Genomic DNA, 10,191 nt, shown 5'->3' with positions numbered 1-10,191 from the left:
TTTCAGGTCCAAACTCAAAATGTACATTGAGAAACAAAACAGACAAATTCAGATGTGAATAGTGTAAAATGTTGCTTTTGTCTTTTTATGACACTATTCATGCTAGATTTTACATGTTTGTTTCTCAATGTGCATTTATAATTTGGGCTTGAAATTTTTAGGAGGTGTAGTCACAATCCTTGTAAACATACATATTTTTTTCTAGAATTTTTTGAAGGATTTAAAATTGATTTATTTCAAGTTGGAGCATGGGGAGTACCTCAAGGATGGGAGTACTTTATATTTTCCCACATAACCCCTTCCAAGCTGCAGATCTGCTGTTCCAAACTCATTGACCCTGACCGGCTTGCCCTGCTAGCTTCTTCTATTCGATCATAAATTCCCAGCCTGTTTTGCAAATGCACAACCGTACTGCATGTCCTACTCCGATCATCAAAACGGACATGCACGGACACATCTAGATGTGTATGCACACAGTGCTAGCGGAACAACCAGTTAGAGTAAAATAGGATTGGAAGTGAATTGACGATTGATCCTGATTTCTATTGATTCTCATGTATATATACATCTGAAAGAGATGGAAAGCAGAGGTGTCTGTTCGGAGGCATCCCTCCAGAATCTTGTTGGCAAGAGAGAGAAGGGACATGATTGTTTGGGGTTGGACACACCACTTTGTTAATGCCGCTTTGTTAATTAGCATGTGCCGATTAATAATAGACATGTGCTAATTAATTTCCAACACCCCCTTGTACAACACCCGCTTCTTGAGTGTTCCGTTGCCGAGGACTTCTTGTATAATCATCCATCTTAAGAAATCCTTGTATAATCTTGAGATTCTCCCCAAAACCCTGTGGGAAAATATGAGGAGAATATTGCTGACATGTTCTCCTTTAAACCCAGTGGGAAAAACAATAAGAAGAAAATGATGCAACATATTATGATTATTGCCTTGATAACTTATATGAGAAAACTTTTGAAAAAAGAGAAAACTCGTTGATGAGTTTGAAGAACAATAAATATGTTTTGTAAACTTTCCTTGAAACCTCACTAGGAAAAATTGGCAAGTATTGTATATATCGCCTCATTAAGAATCTTTTGTGAGAAACTATAGTCAAAGTTGATAAAGAAAGAGTGTGATCTGATGTGCCATTGAAAACTCTTTAAAACCCAATGAAAAAAAATGTAAGGAGAAAATGATGACATATGATGGTAATTGTCTCTTTAATAACTTATATGAAAAAAACTCAAAAGGACAAAACTCATTGGTAACTTTAGAGGATAGTTAATATGCCTTGCATACATATGTTAGAAAACCCTAGTGAGGAAAATAGGAGGTATGCCATATATTCTTGTGTTGATATTAACCTCATTAAAAACCTTGATGAGAACTTTGAGAGTAGACTTATAAAGGGAAAAGGGTGTAACATAATGTTTGAATATGTTATGCTTCAAAGCGAATGTGTATGCGCATAGTGCTAGCGACACAACCATCCAACCTGTTTTTTTACATTTGCCAAAAATAAGGAAACTTTTTACATAGCAAAGGTGACCTACCCTAGTCCATTCTTTGCCTGTCGGTCATGGGCATGCCCTTGTCCCACGCCGCGCTCTCCGCCGGACGTTGACACGTCAGTGCCCCACCTCCTACTCTTCATCACTGGAGTCCATCGCCTGGCCCCGATGGAGATGAGGTCGACGACTGACATGGATGGTCCGACTGTGACGCCCCCGATTTGACCGTACACTAATCATACACGTAAATATGTACGATCAAGATTAAGGACTCACGGGAAGATATCACAACACAACTCTAGACACAAATTAAAATAATACAAGCTTTATATTACAAGCCACGGGCCTCGAGGGCTCGAATACATATGCTCGAATACACAAGAGTCAGCGGAAGCAACAATATCTGAGTACATACATATAAGTTAAACAAGTTTGCCTTAAGAAGGCTAGCACAAAAGTAGTAACGATCGAAAAGGCAAGGCCTCCTGCCTGGGACCTCCTAACTACTCCTCGAAGTCGAACTCCACGTAGAATCATCCTCGGATTCTCTGGCTCCTGGACTCTATCATGTGATCGCAATAACCGGGAAAAGGGGAAAAAGAAGTAGCAAAGCAACCGTGAGTACTCATCCAAAGTGCTCGCAAGCAAGGATCTACACTACATATGCATTGGTATCAATGAAATGGGTAGTATCTATGGACTGAACTGCAGAATGCCAAAATAAGAGGGGGATAGGTAGTCCTATCGAAGACTACGCTTCTCGCAGCCTCCATCTTGAAGCATATAGGAGAGAGTAGATGGTAAGTTCACCAAGTACCATCATATAACATAATCCTACCCAGTGATCCTCTCCTCATCGCCCTGTGAGAGAGCGATCACCGGGTTGTATCTGGCACTTGAAAGGGTGTATTTTATTAAGTATCCGGTTCTAGTTGTCATAAGGTCAAGGTACAACTCCGGGTCATCATTTTACCGAGGGACACGACTATTCGAATAAATAAACTTCCTTGCAGGGGTGCACCACATTTCCCGGCACGCTCGATCCCATTTGGCCGGACACACTTTCCTGGGTCATGCCCGGCCTCGGAAGATCAACACGTCGCAGCTCCACCTAGGCACAACAGAGAGGTCAGTACACCGTTCTAAATCCTATGGCGCAGGGGTCTGGGCCCATCGCCCATTGCACACCTGCACGTTGCGAGAGCGGCCGGAAACAGACCCAGCCTCCCTAATACAAGAGCAGGCGTTCCAGTCCAATCCGGCGCGCGCCGCTCAGTCGCTGACGTCATGAAGGCTTCGGCTGATACCACGACGTCGAGTCCCCATAACTGTTCCCACATAGTTGGTTAGTGCAGATAGGCCAGTGGCCAGACTCAGATCAAATACCAAGATCTCGTTAAGCATGTTATTTTGAAGTAACAACGAACGCCGACCAGGGCCAGCCCCACCTCTCTCCTAGGTGGTCTCAACCTGCCTTGTTGCTCCGCCACAAAGTAACAGTTGGGGGTCGTCGGGAACCCAAGCCCACCATTACCTAGATGGAACCACCTGCCCCTTCAGCCCCCACATCGGAATCACTTGCGGGTACTCTACGAGCCGACTCGACTTTGGTCACCACATGTATCATTATAAAGTAAATAGTATATACCCGTGATCACCTCCCGAGTGATCACGACCCGATAGTATAGCATGGCAGACGGGCAAGAAAGTAGGGCCACTGATGGAATACTAGCATCCTATACTAAGCATTTAGGATTGCAGGTAAGGTAACAACAGTACTAGCAAGGACAGGCTATGCATCAGAATAGGATTAACGGAGAGCAGTAACATGGTACACTACTCTAATGCAAGAAGTAGAGAGAAGAATAGCGATATCTGGTGATCAAGGGGGGGGGGCTTGCCTGGTTGCTCTAGCAAGGAGGGGTCATCTTCGATGTAGTCGAACACACGGACATCGGCAGCGGTCTCGGAGTCTACCAGAAATAAGTAACGGAGGGGGAACACAATAAATAACAGAGCAATCAAATGTAACACAAAGCAAGATGCGGCAATACGTTGTGCTAGGGGTGACCTAACGTAGGGACAAGTGATACCGGTGAAGGGGTGAAACATCCGGGAAAGTATCCCCGGTGTTTTGCGTTTTCGGACAAATGAACCGGAGGGGGAAAGTTATGTGTTCGCTATGCTAGGGATGTGTGGCGGACAAACGGGATGCGTATTTGGATTCGTCTCGTCGTTCTGAGCAACTTTCATGTATAAAACTTTTTCATCCGAGCTACGGTTTATTTATTATGATATTTCCAAGTTTTTAGCAATATTTTGAATTATTATTAATTCGAAATTAAATAGCTAAATGCTAGTAACACCCAACTCTGCGTACACAGAAGTGTACCAAAAGCTGACAGGTGGGCCAGGGGGTCCCAGTTGACCAGTCAATGTTTGACTGGTCAACAGGGGGTGGGGCCCCCTGTCATTGACTGTTACATTAACTAACTAGTTAATTTAGTCTAACTAGGTTATTAGTCTAATAAATTTTAATTAGTTTAATTAAACCTAATTAATTAATTAATTAAATATTAATATTTTTATTTCCTTTTCTTTTAACAAGGGGCCGGGCTCCACGTGCAGTGGCACAGGGGCCAAACAGGGTGGTGCTATCGAGCGTGTTGGTGCGGGCGTTGGCCCGACGCACACGCGGGCGACGAAGCCGGGCGCCGGACCTGGCCAGCCGGGGCCGCGGTGCAAGGGCGTGGCGGGGTGCACGGCGGGCGAGGCCAGACCGGGAGGGGAGCTGCGGACGGCGCCGACCACAAGCAGCAGCATTGGGGGGGTGCGTGTAGCGGGCGGCCGGGGTATGTGGGGCGGCGACGGCGGCCGTGAACGAGCCTGCGTGCTCGGGGGTGCGGCCGCGATGTGGTCAGGGGGCGCGGGCGGGCGCGGCGTCGTGCGGGAGGGGCGCAGGCCAGCGCGGCGGGCACGCGAGTGGGCGGCAGTGGTGGGCGCGGCCGGGGTGCTCCGGCGGGCGCGCACGCAGAAAATGCCGGCGGCCAAGGCCCTGGAGCATGATAAGGTAGCGGGGGAAGGGTAGGCGCGACCGGCCGAGGGCGCGGGCCAGCACGGCCTGGCGCGGCGGAGCGAGGGGCTGGGGCGCCCGGCGCTTGTGACCCGAGGCGGGGCAGCGAGTTCGCAGGGGGAACGAGGGTGTGCGGGAGGCTAGCAAGTAGCGGCGGGCGCGCAGCAGCCAGCGGCAAAGGGCGGCAGCAGCAGCCAGTGCACTCCAGCAGCACAAGCAGGGGGCGCAGGCAGAAACGATAGCAGGGGGGACGACTACGATGATGGATCTATGGGGGGCTAGCATGGAAAATAGGGGGGTTGCTCGCAGGGACTTGGGGGTGCCTCGAGGAGGATGGGAAGGTGCAGGCTTGGCTGATGACTAGCAAATCGACGGCGATGGCGTGCTGCGGTGGATGCAGTCCGGGAGAACGTCGAAGACAGCGGCGATGCGGCGTCTTGGCTCGATCTTCTTGATGACGACGAACTAGTCGTCCATAGCGGAGCTCCTGGGCACCGTGGTGGGGCGCGGGGACGATGATAGGCGCGAGCTTCATGGCAGTGCGTCCATGGGGGTCGCGGGCGGCGGCGGATGCGAGTAGGGAAGAGGGACGTGGGGCATGTGGAGCTAGGGTTGGGCGCCGGGGGCCGCGGGGGATGGCTTATAGGCGTCCACGGGGCGCCGATGGTCGGCGTGTGGTAGGGGAGCGGCCTGGCCGCGGGATGTTTGCCACGCCTCCCCCTATACAGAGGAAGGATACAAGTGAGGGGGGGGGGGGGAATCAGGCTGGGCCGGTTGGCCTAATGGGGGAGCTTTTTTTATTCTTATTTTTCTTTTCTGTTTAAATTTTATTTCCCAAATTGTTTTAGTTTTGTAAAACATTCAATTAGCACCTAAAATAGGAACATTAATTATACCACTGCCACAATAACTTTGGCACCTAGCTAAAATAGTCTAGTATTTTATAAAATATAAAGGGGTATAATTAATTGTTTTTGTTGATGTTTAATTACTTTAGGGTATTTAATTATTTTATAAAGAGGTTGTTTCTCCACCAATATTATCCATGATTTATTTGTCACATTAAGAACATTTAAGTTTTGACTTTTGAAAACTTTAATTATTTGACTTGATTTAGAATTTGAATTTTGAATTGGTTTTGGAACTACACGAGGTTAGCGACAGTAATCGTGGTGACATGGCATCATTAGCAGAGGTTCACTGTAGCTTAAATATCCGGGCGTCACAAATCTCCTCCACTACAAGAAATCTCGCCCCGAGATTTAAGAGAGGGAGTAAGGGGAAAATGTCCGGTTACGAAATTCTAACGAATCTTCTCGGTCTTGGTTTCTCTTCTCGAAGGGTTGGACACTTTAGTTGATATCTTCATTTCTATGCATCAATGCATCAGGATGAAGTTGTCATCCTTTCTTCGGAGTCTTCATTGTACGTATGAAGGACAAGGGGTAACTTCGAAAAAACGGACCTCTAAAAGGTCGACTATTTGGTTGATAACATCAGGGAAGGTGGCGGAAAGTAACTCTTGAATTGAAACTTAAGAAAATATCGAGAGTAAAGTAAGATGGTGCAAAATAGAAGTTTCAAGCGCATAGGCAATCATTCGATGCCTGAAACAGGGCACCAAAGGGGTTCAGAGCAGTGGGAATAGGTATCGTGTCTGATACCAGAATTGATGATCTCTCGGACGGTGGCTCGTGAATCCCATACGAGGCCACACATGAGAAATAACTTTGGGAACAAGGGGTGTACAGTAGAGTCAGGTTTCGATCCTGTAGAACTGTGGGTTATGGGCCCACCATGTGGGTTAAACGTAGAAAGGCGATGACATCTTGCACGATCATGTAAGCAAGGCACGTCAGAGAAGAGGTTATCAGTTATGTCGGCAACAACTTTGGTACCAAGGGCAAGGGACGATGAGAACCATTTTCCTGCTCGTTGAACGAGGCGGACCAATAGGCAAGGTTCTCGTCCATCGGTGGTTACCAAAATGTCATCAACAATAGTAACAGGGTCTTACTGACATAGTTGTACACCGAGGTGTTTACATAAGCAGGAGGATATTACTACTTAGATCATATAGATCACAAGAAAGGTTAAACCAATCAATGGAAAGGAAAAATATGATTATCAGATTTAAACAGAACAATGGAAAAGAAAATGTGTTTAAACACATATTTCAAGGGTATATTCTTCCCAAGGACAAGCAGAGCATGATATCCATGACAGGATATAACATAGAAAACCCTTAGGAAATGAGAGAGAATTTTCATGACATTGCCCATACAACAGTGTTTGGATAATTGAGCAAGAAACATTTAGCATTGGGCTTCAAATGTTCTTATTGATGATAGGAGTACCACATACATGCTTCGAGATATCATTGACATGGTTTTCAAGCAAAGGTTGGACTTTGCATACACAAAGGATTCATCAGGAATAACTTATAAAATAAGTCTTATAATTTCCTCATGGAAGAATGGTTAACCTTGCTAAAAAGGAAATATAACAACAGGTCCTCCGGCCAGGTGTGCTAGGCATGACATCACCTTCCCGGGTCATATGAGGACCAATGTTATCACTCTTGGAAAATATGTCCCAACCATCATACCTGACCGAGGTTCAGATCCGATTGGTGTCAGGATACCTCAGACTCAGGATGCCTGAGAATAAAAGGTGCAACACAAATTGACGAGAAGACATCGTAAGATTCTTGGGAAATGAACTATGGAAGCGAGTTCCGAAACAAGAGTTCATCAGTAAACCAAGGAGAGGATGAGGAGGTGGCTGATGGACTCAGCGACCATTCCTCGAGATTCCCAAAAAGATGAGTTTCCACAATCATGTGAACAAGGAGATAACATTTGTCATATCAAATGATATAATGGTGTATGCTCGGGGAATGCAGACACAATTAAACATTGATTGAAAGGTGCACCCGAAATATGGGCTTAGTGAAACACCCACGATGCGGCTATATCTCCCACGTGTCGGAGCACGACTTAGAGGTATAACCGCATAGTAGGCATGTCGCAAGAGGGGTAATCTTTACACATCCCATGTACTGAATAAGAAATGGATAAAGAGCTGGTTTACAATCACCACTTCACACAATACATAAATATAGCATTACATCAACCAGAATACAATCAAGGTCCGACTACGGAACCAACATAAATAAAGACAACCCCAAATGCATAGATCCCCGATCACCCCAACTGGGTTCCACTACAGATCGAAAGGAAAACGAAACAACACAACGGACACAATCTTCATCGAGCTCCCACTTGAGCTCAGTTGCGTCATCTGCACTGGCATCATCGGCACCTACAACTGTTTGGAAGTATCTGTGAGTCACGAGGACTCAACAATCTCACACCCGCGAGATCAAGACTATTTAAGCTTATGTGTAGGAAAGGGTAGTGAGGTGGAGCTGCAGCAAGCACTAGCATATATGGTGGCTAACTTACGCAAATGAGGGCGAGAGGAGAAGCAAAGCACGGTCGTGAACTAGAAGTGATCAAGAAGTGATCCTGAAACTACTTACGTCCAATCATAACACAAGAACCGTGTTCACTTCCCGGACTCCGCCGAGAAGAGACCATCACGGCTACACACGCGGTTGATTCATTTTAATTAGATTAAGTGTCAAGTTTTCTACAACCGGATATTAACAAATTCCATCTGCCCATAACCGCGGGCACGACTTTCGAAAGTTCAAACCCTGCAGGGGTGTCCCAACTTAGCCCATCACAAGCTCTCACGGTCAACGAAGGATATTCCTTCTCCCAGGAAAACCCGATCAGACTCGGAATCCTGGTTAGAAGACATTTCGACAATGGTAAAACAAGACCAGCAAAGCCGCCTGATGTGCCGACAAATCCCGATAGGAGTCGCACGTATCTCGTTCTCAGGGCACACCGGATGAGCAAGACGTCGGGTTGGCATAGACCCTAGTTGTGCAGGGGGCGCCAGACATGGCTCAGGTTGGACCAACACTTAGAGAAGCACTGGCCGGGGGGGGGGGGTTAAAATAAAGATGACCCTCGGGAGCGCGAGTCCCAAGGGAAAAGTAGGTGATGGTGAGGCAAATGGTAAAACCAAGGTTGGGCCTTGCTGGAGGAGTTTTATTCAAGGCGAACTGTCAAGGGGTTCCCATTATAACCCAACCGCGTAAGGAATGCAAAATCAAGGAACATAACACCGGTATGACGGAAACTAGGGCGGCAAGAGTGGAACAAAACACCAGGCATAAGGCCGAGCCTTCCACCCTTTACCAAGTATATAGATGCATTAATTAAAATAAGAGATATCGTGATATCCCAACATATCCATGTTCCAACATGGAACGAACTTCATCTTCACCTGCAACTAGCAATGCTATAAGGGGGGCTGAGCAAAGCGGTAACTTAGCCAAACAACGGTTTGCTAGGAAAGGTGGTTAGAGGCTTGACATGGCAATATGGGAGGCATGCTATAGCAAGTGGTAGGCACCGCGACATAGCAATAGAGAGAGCAACTAGCAAGCAAAGATAGAAGTGATTTCGAGGGTATGGTCATCTTGCCTGAGATCCCGCAAGGAATAAGAACGAGTCCATGAAGAAGACAAAAGGACGTAGTCGAACGAATCCTCACAAACGCGACGTTATCGGAACTAACCCGAAGAAGCAACACCGAAAAGGAGCAAACAACATAGTAAACAACCATCACATAAGCATGGCATGATGCAGAACCAAGTATGATGCATGTCCAGTTAAATGAGGCATGGCATGGCAAAATGCACAAGCAACACTACAAGTTAAGTGGAGCTCAATATGCAACGAGTTGCATATTGACAAAACACCACACGACTTATTTAGTTCTCTCTCGTTTAGGTACCCAACAATATTAAATGTTGTTAAACATGGCAAGAGTTGAAGCATAATGAAAACCACCTATCTAGGCAAGTTTAAATGAGGCCGGAACAACAAGCAACAAGTCCAGAAAAATCCTCATGAGCATATATTAAATTTGGTACTGTTCTGCCCTAAAGCATATTTTAGAGTTGTTAAACATGCAAGAAGATGCCACCATGTTAAACTAGGCATTTTTCTACCCCAGTTACATATAAAGTTTGTTAAGTTTGGAGCTACGGTTATTTAGTTATGAAATAAATCATTTTAACATGGCATTTAAGCAAAATATATTCACACATCGTTTTAAACATTTTAAGCATGCATGAAAGTTGGATATTATGAAACTAGATGAAATTCTAGTCATATTTCATATTTAAAGTTTTTACATGTGATGCATGGTTGGTGAGTTATAGTATGCATGAAGTCCAAGTTTTTTTTTGTAAAACTGGCAAACTCTGGATAAATAGCAAAAACATAGTAGCAGGGAAAAACACTACATGGGCTGAAACTGAGCAGAGGTCCAATAGAACAGAAAAAAATGAGGCGCTGGTGGTGGACTCACCATGGGCTCGGCCCTATTCGGTGGAGTGGGAGGCCGGCAGGGGCACGCTGGGCCGGCCTGCTTGTGCGGCCCACGGGCAGAGGAGGCCAGCTCGCAGTTGGATTGAACGGGTAGGTGGGGGAGGTGTGGTCTACGCAGAAGAAGCAGAGGCC

The sequence above is a fragment of the Triticum urartu genome, chromosome 4, assembly GCF_003073215.2.
Source record: "Triticum urartu cultivar G1812 chromosome 4, Tu2.1, whole genome shotgun sequence".
Taxonomy (NCBI): domain Eukaryota; kingdom Viridiplantae; phylum Streptophyta; class Magnoliopsida; order Poales; family Poaceae; genus Triticum; species Triticum urartu.
The sequence above is the reverse complement of the archived record's forward strand: the minus strand, read 5'-3'. Positions refer to the sequence as shown.